General features: G+C 31.2%; 1 long non-coding RNA gene across 1 annotated transcript; it reads left to right on the top strand.

Annotated features, from left to right (window-relative positions):
- Positions 1-1,123: 1,123 nt before the first annotated feature.
- On the top strand, positions 1,124-1,602 carry LOC111632626. The gene is made up of 3 exons (XR_002757898.1): positions 1,124-1,296; positions 1,376-1,502; positions 1,581-1,602. It is a non-coding gene; the product is annotated as an uncharacterized LOC111632626 (long non-coding RNA).
- Positions 1,603-14,983: the final 13,381 nt, after the last annotated feature.

Genomic DNA, 14,983 nt, shown 5'->3' with positions numbered 1-14,983 from the left:
TATTATATATATATATATATATAAAAGTAAAGTTTCTACTTAATAAGTTCGCAATTTTGATTTCTATATTTAGTACAAAATTACGACTTACAACTGTCAAAAGGATTATATTGACGTTTAAATTGTTCAAGATCATAAAGTGGATTAATCGAGCAATATCTGATGACTTTTGAAATTTATCATTTAATTTAACTTCAGGATAATTGAATCGATAAAACTGGAAAATGATTTGAGTTATTGAAGGATGTGAAGAGGAAGATATAGGAAATATATATATATAGTGATGTAATTATTTTTAATTGTTCAATAAAGAGAATTTCAGCAGAAATGGCTATCTGAAAAGTGAGTAAGTGGAGTTAAAGAAATCTTCCATGAAGCAAGAATCTGAAATATTTATTAATGTCTTTGATATCAATGAATTATGTCAATATGTTATATTGAAACAAGTATTCGTGTCAATATATATCACATTGTGTTGAGTAGAAGAATGAGTGGAATTGTTTAAATTCTGTAATTTATTAAATTGATTAATATCAGGAATTTGAATTTTTATATTGAGAAGCATTTAGGATTAAATATAAAAATTCAAATTAATAATTGCAATTATGATCTCTTTATTTGTGTAAAAATACAGGATATCCACGAAGTCTTCTCTAGTATAGTAGATAAAACACTAGTTAGTCGTTGGTTCGAGCTCGACTGCGTGGTTTTTAGGATTTTATTTACATGTATAAACCTAAATTAGGGTCTAATTTCTCACGGAAGACCTCTTTGAAGGTAGCACACCCCCTCTTAGCATATCGCTCTTGTGTTGCATTGTATTATCCCATAAATACAATTATGTGATATTTAATTCGTGTTTGTTGCACCTGAAACACTAACTAATCAATCGATTGTGTTTACAAGTATAGAATGTTGGTATTGCTCGGTTCTCAACCAGTGGTACACGTACCACAAGGATACCCGTTAGTATTACAAATCTATACAAGAAGACTCAGATGGTACACGAGTGAAAAAAGGTTGAGAACCTTAACGAAAGTATAGAGGGGTCTAACTACAAACATAACAAGTAAATGTATCTGATAGCCTACGTAAAATTTTTATATAATAAATATGATGGACATCCTGTACTTTTATTAATACATACAATAATGAAATTAAGATTATATTTAATTTATTATTTATATCTCACTTAATTTTATAGTTTAGACAGAAGATTAATAAATTATATATTGCTGGATACTCAGTATCACTCGTTGCTCTGTTGATATCGCTTGCAATTTTCTTTTATTTTCCGTGAGTATAAATATTAACTATTTATAAAAAGTAAGAAATTAATCTAAACAACTGACATAGATAATAATATTGGTTTTAGTTCACTTCAGTGCATTCGTATTACCATTCACAAGAATCTGTTTTTCTCATTTATCATGAACAACATGACATGGATCATATGGTATACCGAAGTGGTTCAACACGTAGAAGTTTTGGAAGCAAATAATGTAAAGATTTCATTAAAAATTTTAAATTTTTATACAAATATTTTATATAGTAAAAGAATAAATAAACCAAACTTGCAGATAGGATGCCAAATTTTGCATATAGTTGTATTTCTGGTTTAGAAATTATCTTCATAATAATTTTCTCCTAAAAGTGAATTAAAACAATTAATGAAGGATGAAATGTCTAATTACTAGGTTCTAATGGGCATTTTTTAAAATATAAATTTAAGTTAATTTTAATTAAAATTATTGTATATCATTTTACAGTATTTAGAAAGTATAATTACAAAAACTTTTATTAATTTTATCTGTTTATGGTCCCGAAATACGAGTAGGGTCTTACAGATGTTAAGAGATTTCTGGTCACTTGTCCTTTAGGGTATTTAATGTGTTAGGCCCAGGGCTACATGGTTAACTGACTTTTGAGCAACATTTTTATTTGATTCGGTGTCGTATTCACCTAGGGCCAACGAGCCCCCGGTGAGAGGCTAAAAGGTCCCTTAACAATTAATTAGTCAGTAAATATTTAACGATATATTGCATAATCATGGTAATAACCGTAAGTGTTGTTTATATTTGTCACAGTTACACACAAATAAACACAATTTAACACACAAATAATCGTCCTTGGATTCCAAAAGAGCCTATCACTCCAGAGATTGCTTTACTGTTTTAATTAATGCCATTGAGTACGTAACTTCATACCGATCGAGTGAATCATTCAACGAATAATCTAATACTGGAAAGTTGATTAACAACTGCAACTGCGTGACATAATACATAATGCTAATTAATTGAGTTTATGAAAATTTTATGCTACGTTATTTTCATTACAAAATCGATTTACATTACTAAATTGTTAAGTGATACTTCACCAAATACACAGTAATGAGTTGTATTTACGAAAATAAGGTTAACTTTATATGTATTTTTGGCATTATTTTCGTCTTTATTAAATACAGGGTGGCCTAAAAGACAGTTAACCGAGTTATATTTTTAAGATCGTCTTATAAGAACCGTTATTAAAATAGTTTTAAAAACACCTCTATATATCAGTTAACTGATTTTTTGGCCAATCTATTTAAACCGAGATAACTCGGCTAAATATGAAAATACTTAAAAAAATATGTTTCAATCGAATTTTACAGAATGCAGAAAAGAGGAAATTTTCAGATTAGATTTTATAAGGAAGTTAAACGAGTATACAATATTATCTATTTTCAATAAATTATCAATCGAATAATCGATAATTAAATTATTAATAATTTCATCCAGGCATCGTGACCACGTCACAATAATTCGATTTTTAATCCGATATGATTAATGATCTTTATTTCTTTAAGACTTATTATCCGGGGATATGGAAATAGCCTATGTCAGAGATGGCGAATCTTTTTCATCTCGCGTGCCATAAAAAATTACAGTCGGTGAAAATGTTTGATTTTCACGGACTTTTTATAGTATCAGTGGTGCTGCATCCGAATCTGGCAACAAAATTGGTCTAACACCCACCACTTTTGAAATAAACAAGGTTTTTGAAGGAAAACATTTTCTGTTCATTTTTATTAGCTAAACACAATACCATTTGGCTAATTAGATACAAATATATTTATGTTAATTACTCGTTTTTCACAATTCCGCACATTTATAAACCGAAACATTCAACGATACGTTTTCGTCCTTTTATATTCTTCTTCTGTAGTTCCTCGTTGTTTATTCCATCACTTAATCCGCTAATATATTCTCGTTCCGCCTTTCTCTATATCGATCTTACATTTGAGAAAGAGTCTGATGGAACCTCCATGTTTATCAGAAACAGTTCCTAGGTTGACGGGGAAAAATCTAAATAAAAATGCAGGAAATGCATCTTGAGTGACGTATTGCAATCTTGTGTTTGGTCGGGTGTCTTTAACTTCACGATTTCCTCGTAGTTGTTCGCTCGTACATTCCCCAAAAATTCTTGTTCACGTTTTCGAATGCTGACCTTTCTGCTGAATTAAGTTTTGTCTCGAAACAAGGATACTTCTAAAGCTGTCTTACTCGAAGATCAACAAAAATGTCCTCCTTTACTTTCGCATAGCTCAGATGAGAAAACTTTTGCTTCGGGTAAGCAAAGTCTTCTCCTCTGTCCGTGCCTTTCACAAAGTTTCTCGTCAAACTCAGCTTGATCTGAAGAGGAGGTAAGAGGATTTTAATTTTCTCCACCAGAACCCAGTGACTGTCTCACTCGCATAAAAAATAGCAGAATTTAGTGTTTCCTCCTTGAAGATCCGTTAGCATTGCAACAACTTTGAGATCAGCGCATACATATTCCAATTATGCTCATTGTATTTTATCATGTCCAGCATTACCTTCACGTTATCGCAAGTTTCATTGTATGTAAACATTTCATGTAAACAGCATAAGCGACAGGATCGGATGGATGTTTGTTGCCATTGTGCAGCAAAACTCCTTTAAGGACGAATTTTAATGGGTCAATAAAGAGTCTCCACTACGCAGGATCCTGCGGCAGCTGTAGCTCATCTATAAAATGCGGTATATCGTTGCAAAACCGAGATTGCCCCCATTGAAAAAATCTTACATTTCCTGATTCCTTTCTCTATAATAGGACACCTTAACTTCTTTCTCCTAGAGTTTCCACCTCTGGAGACCTGATGGCTTTGTACGGGGCGTAAAGCAACGGGTCTCTCGCTATTTTTTTGTTTTTGAACAAATGAAATACCTAGAATGTTTCTCTATTAATAAAAATCACTCTTAAAGACTTTATTTTTTCTTATTAATTAAAATAAGATTAATTTATAGGGATAAAAACCACTACGGATCCCTAAGCTTTCTCCGAGTCCGAGGAAAATTACCCAGCTCCTCCCTCTCGACGGCCATTATGACTGCATGAAATTCCATACTGTTTTGGTCATCGCCACACGATATTATTTAATTAAAGCCGCAATTTCAAAAGGCAATCTTCTGCATCAGCAAATTTTTTCATTAGGATTAGAAATCCTTCAAAAAATGATTACAAATTGACAATGCTTCCTAAGTTTTGCGATAGAATAAATTACTCGAAACCACCATCTGCTACTTTGTATTGTATACGAAAACGCGACACGTGGGAGATCTGCCGAGGGGGAATGACTCCCGAAAAGACCTTTAATGGGAAACTGGCCCCTATTTAGGTGTTAAAAACGTGAAGAAAATTCGGAAAATTCCACGTGGCCAACCTGTTGACAAGGCGCGAACCCACGACCCGCATTCAGCGGTTTTATCCGCTCGGCCACTGATAGGCTCATCCCCTACTAATTACGATTGATTGCCATTACGCAAGTTTTGGGTATTATATTAAGCATTGTTCTGAACTGTTTTATTTATTAAAATTTTGATTTTATTTCACATTTTACACTTTATTAACGAAGTTTTTTTTGGTTCGAATATCCAATTCGATCCAACAGAAAACCGAGTAATGTCCAATTTTTACTAATAATATAATAAGTGCATAGGTATGACCATAAAAAAATAAGAAATTTTATATAGGTTAATCGTAGTAGAAAATTTATTCCAGTCGTAAAAGCGGAGGTTGTAAAACGAGAGTCGTAAAATGTCCTTAATTAAACGGATTTTTTTCAAAACTCTTTCCGCCCCGTAGGAAATAGCAGGTGTATTGTTTAGCAAGCCTACAATGGATCGACCGACCAGTGAGGGATAAGGTCCGACATATCCGGATTCCCGAAAAATTCCTGGGGTTTTCGAACCGTTCAGATTCGATCTCGGATTCCTCAGAGTGGTCGGTTGCCATCTTAGCCGCTCGTCTATCTACGAAAAGAGAACCGAGACAGAAGACCCCTCTAATTTCTGAATAATACACAAAACAAACAACACAGTTTAAACTACACGAACGTCTGTAAAAAGGATTCTTTAGGGAAGGATAAAACTTCCAGACAAATAATTACATCAATAAATTTGTTTAATTATTTAATTTTTCGGGATTTTTGAAGACAAACAAAAAATCTTAAGACAGATCAAACGATCCATTGTCGAAGATGCGAGATTACATATCTTAATCACTTTTACCGTTATAATTTGAGGAATTTTTTACTCGTTCTCAGGGAGGGACAAGTGTCCCGTTTGTCCCCCTCTGAGGAAGCCCGTGACTATGAGTAAATATTGAATATAAAACAAAATTATATTTTTTCCTCTTACAATTTACTGTAATGAGTAGCATTTTGACTATACATAGTTAAAAAAAATCAACAATTTCATTTTTACTTTGTCTCAATTTGTTGAATTTTTATGCTAAACAGCAATTAAATTTTATTTAATGAATTTGTTATAATTTTATGAGTTATAATCACATTAAGTTAACTAATTTTTTCCTTTGTATCGTGGTTGGTAAAACTATAATGACATGAAGTTTTTGCGCTGTTTATTGGCACTGGGAAAGATCTATATTAAAAAAGCAAAATACCCATTAAAGATTTAGGACAGCGTAGTAAGGTTTTACAGTGTTTATTTTGTGCTCAGAAAAAAACCTTAGCTCTTAACACTAGAACGCCCAGAGGGGACAAATTGTCTCAACAAGCGATTTCATTAGCTATTATTTTATTGATTTTTATCAGGGTAGTAAATGCTTTTGTGGCTTTTTATCTTTTCCAAGTGAACTATGTATTATAGAAAATACAATTTGCTTTACGTATATTATTTGTGTTAAATATTATAATTCACTTTAGTCACTCGTAGCAGATGATTTGCCCACTGTATAAAAATGGCTTGAATTTCGAGAAAACAGCATTTTTAGTGTAGTTACGTGTTTCTTTCGGTGTTATTTTTCTTCTTAATTTTCCCTTACTTTTATGGGTATCATTTCTTAGAAATGATACACATAAAAGTAAGGGAATGTTGATGTATTTTTTATGTATTTTTTCTCTTCTATTTATTTTTCTTGCTTTTGTATATATAGATATTTCTGAGAAAAAAGTCTAATTTTTCTTCTTCTTCTAGTTTCTTTGCTCTATTGTTCCCGTTTCATCATTTTACTTGGTTTTGTGAGTAAGCATTTTTTGGATAGAGGTCAGATTTCATTTATCTTCCAGTTGCTTAGTTGTTTGGTTGTGAAAATATCTCCCTTAACAAGTAAAGAAATTATCAAAGAATTACAGAATATTCCTGATGATCAGTCGGATGATGGGGAAATTAACTATGAAAACAGTGATGACGATTACTTTCATGTGTATGAAGATCTGGCGAGTGGCACTGTGAGTGCGGAGAATTCCAGTGATTTAGATGATACTGAAATTATTAATACGAACAGTCATTCGGATCGAGAGGTAAACTTCGTAGGCGTAAGCTTGATTATGGTCGGAATCGTATTGTTTCTTACGGAGGTACGAAGTGTTCTACACCAGAGTTCCCGCATGACCAACTTTGAAGTGACTCAAAGTGATAAGTTATTGATGAGGTTCATGATGATGATCAGTACATTGCACGGAAATGCTTTGGATGTTATTTACATTAATATTCATTCTGGATAAAACAAAACAAAATATTTTGATAGAAACTTCGGGATCAAGAAGATATACCAAACGAACCATAATGCATAATAATGCATTAATTAAGTGCATGGCATCTGATGGTAGACAGAGATTCTCATATTTTGATCGCATCATGCGAGCCAACACCCTGGAAACAACATTAATGCTTGGCATAGTCATGATTGACACGAACATGCACATGGAAGCGAAAGAAACAGCCAAAAATAGGAAAGGATGGAGAATCCTGATCCATAGAGTGACCAAAAGTCGACCTCGACTGAACGGTTAATTCATCATCATCATTCATCACAGTTACTATTGTGACTAATGAAAAGAAAACACCTGAAACTGTACTATATTATAATAATACAAAATAATGGCGTTGATATTTTGCATAAAATAGCCAGTCATTATTTATTCAAGATATTGTCAAGAAGCGAGCATGTGTATTCTTTTCATAGATTATATACAATAATCTATCAATTATATACAATAAATGCATATGTTTTATACAAAAATATGTCAAGAACAAAAATTTCTCGAAAAGAATGTATACAGAAGCTGGTTGAAAAACTTCGACAGGAATTTATCTCCATTCCTTCAGCGGTATTAAGTGAAGAAGATAAATGAAAATTGCATGTTTTTCAATTATCCTTTTTCATAAAACAGATAAAAATAGAACAATATAAGTAATTTACAGTATTTAACTTTTTATTGCTTTATAAGATGAACCAACTCTTCTTTTAAATCGTGTAAGTTGGATTTGACTTTATTATCTTGCTTACCTTGTATCCTTTTATATAAACGTATAAGTAGTTATATCAGTTACGTTATTAATAATATGTAATCTATTTTAATAACGTAACTGATATACACTATATTTTGCAACAAGTTAAAAGATTTTTTTTTTTCAAAAATGACTAAAGTTTGGCTAAAAAGACTGAAATAGGAGAGGTAATAGGATTAACATGCAATTACACCAATAAATTTTACAATAATAATAACAAAAAATATATAATAGCATGTATTGAAAACGATAAAATAAATTTAAAAAATGAAATTTTAGTTTACCAGTCTTTGGTTAGTAAAACCAGATTTATTATTTTCCCATCTGTTATAAGAGGGAAAGTACAGAGGATTAGGATTTGGCTTCAGGAATTTCTAAGAAATTTCCTGAAGCCAAATTCAATTGAAGAAATTCAAGGGGCTGACGTCAGGTGCTTTGGTGGGTATGTTCTTTGCAGGAATGTGGTTCGGTCCACCGTCAACCTTCAACTTATGGAGATAAGCGGTTGTATATCTAGCTGTGTGACTAGACGCTTTGTCGCGGTGAAGAGTCACTTTCGCTTCTCCAGGATATAGCTTTGAAATTTTACGTTCCAAATATGATTTCAAAATGTTCTTCACATAGTAATTGGCGTTAACTTTTATAGTTTTTGGCACTCTGATAAGAGGAAGTTTCCCCGGAACGTCATTCCTCCAACAATCATAAATCCTTCGGGCCATCTTTTGTAACATTTGACAGCCATTCTTCTGGCACTTCTTGCTCCGGCTGCACGTACAGAATTTTTCGAGTTCTATTGCAGTAATCAAGGTATATATACGCTTCATCTAGGGTGGTCACGTACTCGCCTTTTCCTCCAGTCAGATGCCTCAGATGCTTTTTTCTTGGTAGCTGCTTGCAGATCGTCACGTATAATGATATTAACTGTAAACTGAGATATACCCAGACGATATACCCAGGTGGATTTTCTTTTCTAATAAGCTTTTTAATAGAAACATTTTTAAATAAAATATCATAACAGATGGCACTACAAACAATTTTAAGTTCTTCTACCGGGAAAGTTACGCAACTGATTTATTTAGAACTAATTTTTCAACTGGCATTTTCGGTATCTAGCGTCGAATATCTTTATATATTTCTTATTTTATACTGTTTTCGTGTAACTTTTAATTAATTTCTACTTACCGAATAATCTTTTGGCAGGTTTTCATATTATAAAAAGCCATACTCCTAAAAACCCGTTAGTTCTTCTTCACAGAGCTTGCAAGTGTTAAAATTTCCGGGAAATATCATTCTGCATTCATTAGCACTCGCTAATTTATAATTAATGACTCAAATAATTCAAATAATGTCAGAAAAAAAAATTCCGAATTTTTCGAGAAAAAATTAGAAAAGAAGCGATTCATTTAAACCTTTATTTTCAAAATTTAAGGTTATAGGTTTAATTAAATATTAAATCCAAACTTTTACCTCCTATATATTATATTCGTATTATTATTACCTTCATGCCAGATAAAAGGGCATCACTAAGGCCTTTTCGACCTGAACTTCGGATATACAGACTCCAAAATTTAGTCCTTTATGAAAAATAATGACACGAAAGTGATAAATTAACGTTTCTATTGATAAATATTGAAAATTTTATTTCTGTTTTATTGATTTTATGCATATACTCGTATGGATTTGAAAAGATGTAGGGTCTCGCATTTGTGTCTCGCTCTAGGCCCCATTTCGTCTCTCTTAAGCACTAATATCGGTGGCAGATTTATTGGTTCGCGCAGTTCAATGGTGCGTTATCTTAAGGGCAAAAAAGATAATTGCCCGGGGCCTCCTTCCAACTGGAGGCCCAAACCAATGTTTTGTAAGAAAACATTTCCCCAAAAATTTTTCCGAAGAAAAATGTCTGAAGTCAACATTGTACATGGGGCCCGAATTCAAATTTACTGGACCCCACGAAGCTATAACGCGCCACTGGCGCAGTTCTCAACGTTCCGAGNAATAGTTATATATGTTTTAATTAAATAAGAATTTCCATACATTTCATCGTGGAAATTGTTTATCGATATGTGTCAGGAAAAGGAATGTTACATTTGTACTGTAATGTTTTCGTAGTAAACTATTTTTTTAATCCTTTTTATTTTTTGTTAAAATAATATTACCATACTAATGAATAACTATTTCTAGATGCCTCGTATGTGCTGTGTACCTGATTGCATTGCAAAATATATATCCAGTGTCTATATTTAAGTTTTCACAGGATTTGATTCGAAAAGCAAACCAATGAATTAGAGAATTTGTAGAAAAAATAACTTATTATTTAAAATGTTTTAACAATTATGGATTAAAAAGTATGAATTATGTTTAGGTGAAAATATATTGTTAACTAATCTGCATTTCCACTTAGCATATTCTGTTGTTATATAGGCCTATATATAAAACATTAAATACACGTTTCTGTAAGGTTAAAAATACTGTATTGTCTAATAAAGAATGTAAAAAAACTTAATTTGCAATTTATATTTGTTGTTTTTGATTATTTTATTATTAAAGTAAATGTACAAGAAACCTTAAAAAAATACAAAACAGATAAAAGTTACTTCTTGATGTTTAAAAATGTTTCAGCATTAAAATCTTTGATATCACGTAACTTAGTTTAATGTTAAAATTATTGCAAAATTTTCAATTAATGTCAATACACACAAGACCTAGTGAATTATAAATAAGTGCCTTTTATTTAGTTTTAGATAAAATGTCTATAACTATTATATAATGTCTGCCCGCTCTCACCGCAACAACAACAATACAAAGTTTAGGCTGATCGATCAACATTTCCGATTTTAATCGGTTGACGTCATTCGGCTGACCAATCAGCGCGTTGTGCCATCTAGATATTTAGTCGCACGTGTGCAAACTTCCAGCTTGATCCCCCTCCCCGATTTTGTTCAAACTCAACAATACGATAGCTTATGGTTTTAAACTAACATAATATCTAAAAGTATTAGTTTTGAATATTTTATAGTTTCCGAGATACAGACCTTGATACGTATGGAGACCAGTTTCATTTTCTCCAAGCGCACGTCACCCGAATACTTAGTTACCTTTATCTTCCTATTGTGTATTGAAACGAGCACACATTTTCAAATTTCGAGACTCGGGACGACTTTTCTCTGTGAATTCGGCTGTGTTAATCACATTTTTCAGCTTAACTTTTCCGTAATTCCGGTTGAAATCGATTTTGTACAACTGGATTCATATTGTAACAGCCTATAATTACTAATGTAAGCGCGACCATTATCTGTTTGTTTGCCGGTTAATTATCGATGGGTGGGTCTTTACACAGTTTAAGTATGAAGTCTTGATGTTTTTAACTTGCAGAGATGTTCTTAAATAAAAATGCTTTCACGGCTGATTTATGACAATTTTGAAGGGCAAATATCTAATATGGATCATCTCGGATTTTTTCTTTCTGAAAGCATTAGAAAGAGCATCTTTATCTTTACGAGCAAATAACAAGAATCTTTATTACCAGAATACATGTTTCTAATGTTTATCCCAGTTTTACTGAGAGAAAAATGGCTTAAAAAGTGATATTTAGTACAGCGAATCATTGCATTTTCTTAACTGCATAAGCCAACAAGGAACAACAATCCCAAACAAAATATGAGAGAACCATTATATATGCGTTTGGACTGATTAAATGTCACTGATAAAAAGTTCAGTGCAAAGGCACAATTAAAAACGACAATCTTTAAACTTCTTTTATACCCGTAGCGCACCGAGTTATTAAATTCTAAAATAATACAAAGATTTTCATTACGGGATGTCACTTTTTACGCCAGTTTTCTCTCTTAGGAAAACTGGAAAAAAGATTGAAAACACGAATTCTGGTAGAGGCAAAGATGCTCTTTCTAATGGTTTCACAATGAAAAAATCCGAGATGATCCATATTAGATATTTGCCCTTCAAAATTGGCACAAATCAGCCGCGAAGCATTTTTACTACTGCAAATAGGAAACATCGAGGCTTCTTACTTTATGCGAGTAATGACCGATGGATAATTAACGGGCAAATCAACAGAGAATAGGCACGCATACTTTAGGTGTTATACGTTGTAAAAATGTGAATCCAGTTGTACAAAATCGATTTCTATCCCAAATTATATAAAAGTTGTGTTAGGTTGAAAAATGTGACTTACGCGGCTGAATTCAGAGATGTCCTAAGTGTCCAAATTTGAAAATGTATGCTTGCTTCAATGACGTACAATAGGACAACAATCTCTACTCTTCTGCACATGGACGTGCACGTGGAGAAGAGTAGAATTGTCTCTATATCAAGGTCTGTATCCCGTTGACTACAAAGCATTTAGATCTAACATTTTGCAGATCTTACTACATTTCGAGATAATTTCACACCTTATACTCATTATAAAACATTATAACATGAAAGCTATATGATTAATAAAGTTAAATTTATTTTTAATCAATCATCAATTCAATATACATTATAAAAGTAAGTGTACAATGTGCGTGCCGCTAAAACTCAAAAACGATTCCCGATACGATCGAGGGAGTTATACGGTGTGGTAGCCCTCTATCCCCCATCCACCAAGAAGGTTCCCGTTTTTACCCGAAGGGCGTGCCGTTGAAGATATAAGGGCTGGAAGTTTCGCCTACTAGAAATTTCTACAACAGTCCAGAACATTCGAGAGTATTCGAGAGCATTCCACAACGTTCCAGAACATTGTGGACCATTCGAAGCCTTTTTTGTATGGGTGGGACTACCCATCGGTGGGGGTATATAAAGGAAGATCCGTCGTGGGTTAGAACGTCAGTTTGTTATCAGTGACGAAGGGAAGAACCGAAAAAGTAGTGCAGTGAGTGAATAAAAACAAACAGTGAAGTGTGAGTAGTCGAAGTGATACAGTGACTGAATAAAAATCGAAAAATAAAGTGTGAAAACTGTGTAAAGTGTACTTAGTGTATTTGTTAATAAAAAGTTGATTTGATTTATATTTTATACAATGCCCAAACATAAAAGAGGAGGAGCTCTTGCCAGTTCTGAAGCAAAACGGCGAAAACAATATAATCGAGACTGGTTGATAGTAATAATAATAATAATCAGCGCAGAGCCCAAACGGTTAGGAGTTGAAAGTTGAAATTTGGTACACGGTTAGGGTACGTCACGAGAATGCACACTAAGAAAGGATTTTTTCGAAATTCTCCCCCGGGGAGAGGGACAGGATTAAGGCTTCGACAATGGAAGTGTTAACAATGGAAGTATTAAGTAACAATGGAAATATCGACAATGAAAGTGTTAAGAGAAAACGACAACGTGCAAGATTTACAGACGCAGATGCAGTTTATTTTCATTTTTGCAGGAAATCGAACGTATTTTAGGCCCATCTAAAAATTCTCTAATTAGTCTGGAAACAGTGGGACCTAATTCTTGCATTCTTTGAAAACGGGTAAGATAGACTATAACGTAATAATCTTAATCTTCACTATCGTTACTTTTTGCCCGAGCAACGCCGGACCTATCCGCTAGTGAATAAATAAATATGTAATTTAATTATGGATTTATCTATAAATTTACTAAAACTTATTTCATTTAAAATAAAAATTAATAAATTAACATATTATTAAATTTATTTTAAAAATAAATATAATTTTTTAATATAGAAAAAAAACTTGTAAATTATTTTAAAATAAATTAATATAAATTCTAAAATTACCTTTTAAAAATTTTAAAAATATTTCATTTTTAGACAGGTCCTAATATAATCAATTTTAATTTTAAATCATTTCTTTTATATCAAAATAGTTATTTTAAATGTCACCATTATTATTCTGTTATGGTCTGATTATTGTTATAATATTTTACTCGAATTATATCTTTTATAATAGACAACAAATTTTGATAAAATGTTAAATATATTAATTTATTTATAAATTATATTATAATCTCAAAAATTCAAATAATTGCTCCTTTATATAATATATAGGATGGCTCAAAAGTCAGTTAACTGTTTGGTTACGCAAATTCTACACACAACTAAATACAGTGAAAGAATTAAAAAAAAGCATGATTACCTATTTAATAAGACTAAAATTTAGTTTTTATAAAGGTTAACTGACTTCTGGTCACTCTATATATTTATATAAGTCGTTTTAATTTCCAATATATATCATTTCACAGAATTTATGATATTCTGCTTGATCTAATTTGTTTTGTAAACTAACCAAATTAATCTACTGTACTATTTTAAAAAAAATTTTAAGTACAGTACTATTGATTATGCCAAATTCTCTAAGTCTATTACAGTTTCATATATATTGGATATGCATGATTAAGAAGGAATTTTAAAAATAAAGAATGATTCATTAATTATATAAAATTATTATTATTATTTACGTTAAATTTATTAAAAGAAAATAAAAAAAATCATTAGCAAGTTTAAAAACTGTTCTACAAAATAAATTTTTATTTTCTTTTTTTTTTCAATCAATTTTAAAATTCAACTCTTAAAATTCTTTAAAAGTGATAAATTTCTAAATTTAGAATTAATCTAGGACAATAATTAGAAATTATTATAAGCATTTATTTTTCTTGAAAGTAGATTTAATAACAGCAACAGTTTTTTTCTTTTTAAATATTATTTTCTATTTATCTTTATTTATTGTTTATAAAATGTTCGTAAATCTTTTTTATAATAAAAATAAAAGAAACAGGCGAGAAAAGTCTGATAACGAAGTATTCATTTTATTAATTTTAATATTCTGTTATGAAAAAACGTGGTTAACTGACTTTTCGTCCACCCCATACAATTTAATTTTAACTATTTTATATAATAGCATATTATATTCATTTGACTTATATATAAGTATATATTAAAGCATTAATTGCTTTAATTCTCCTTAAGATAAAAATATAAATAATGTACTGCACATAGGAAAAAATCAATAATATATTTAAAAAATTTCTGGTTTAGAAATTATCTTCATAATAATTTTCTCCTAAAAGTGAATTAAAACAATTAATGAAGGATGAAATGTCTAATTACTAGGTTCTAATGGGCATTTTTTAAAATATAAATTTAAGTTAATTTTAATTAAAATTATTGTATATCATTTTACAGTATTTAGAAAGTATAATTACAAAAACTTTTATTAATTTTA

Source organism: Centruroides sculpturatus, unplaced genomic scaffold, assembly GCF_000671375.1.
Source record: "Centruroides sculpturatus isolate CEXI.00-Female unplaced genomic scaffold, Cexi_2.0 scaffold589, whole genome shotgun sequence".
NCBI lineage: Eukaryota > Metazoa > Arthropoda > Arachnida > Scorpiones > Buthidae > Centruroides > Centruroides sculpturatus.
This window is presented reverse-complemented; position numbering and strand designations above follow the sequence as displayed.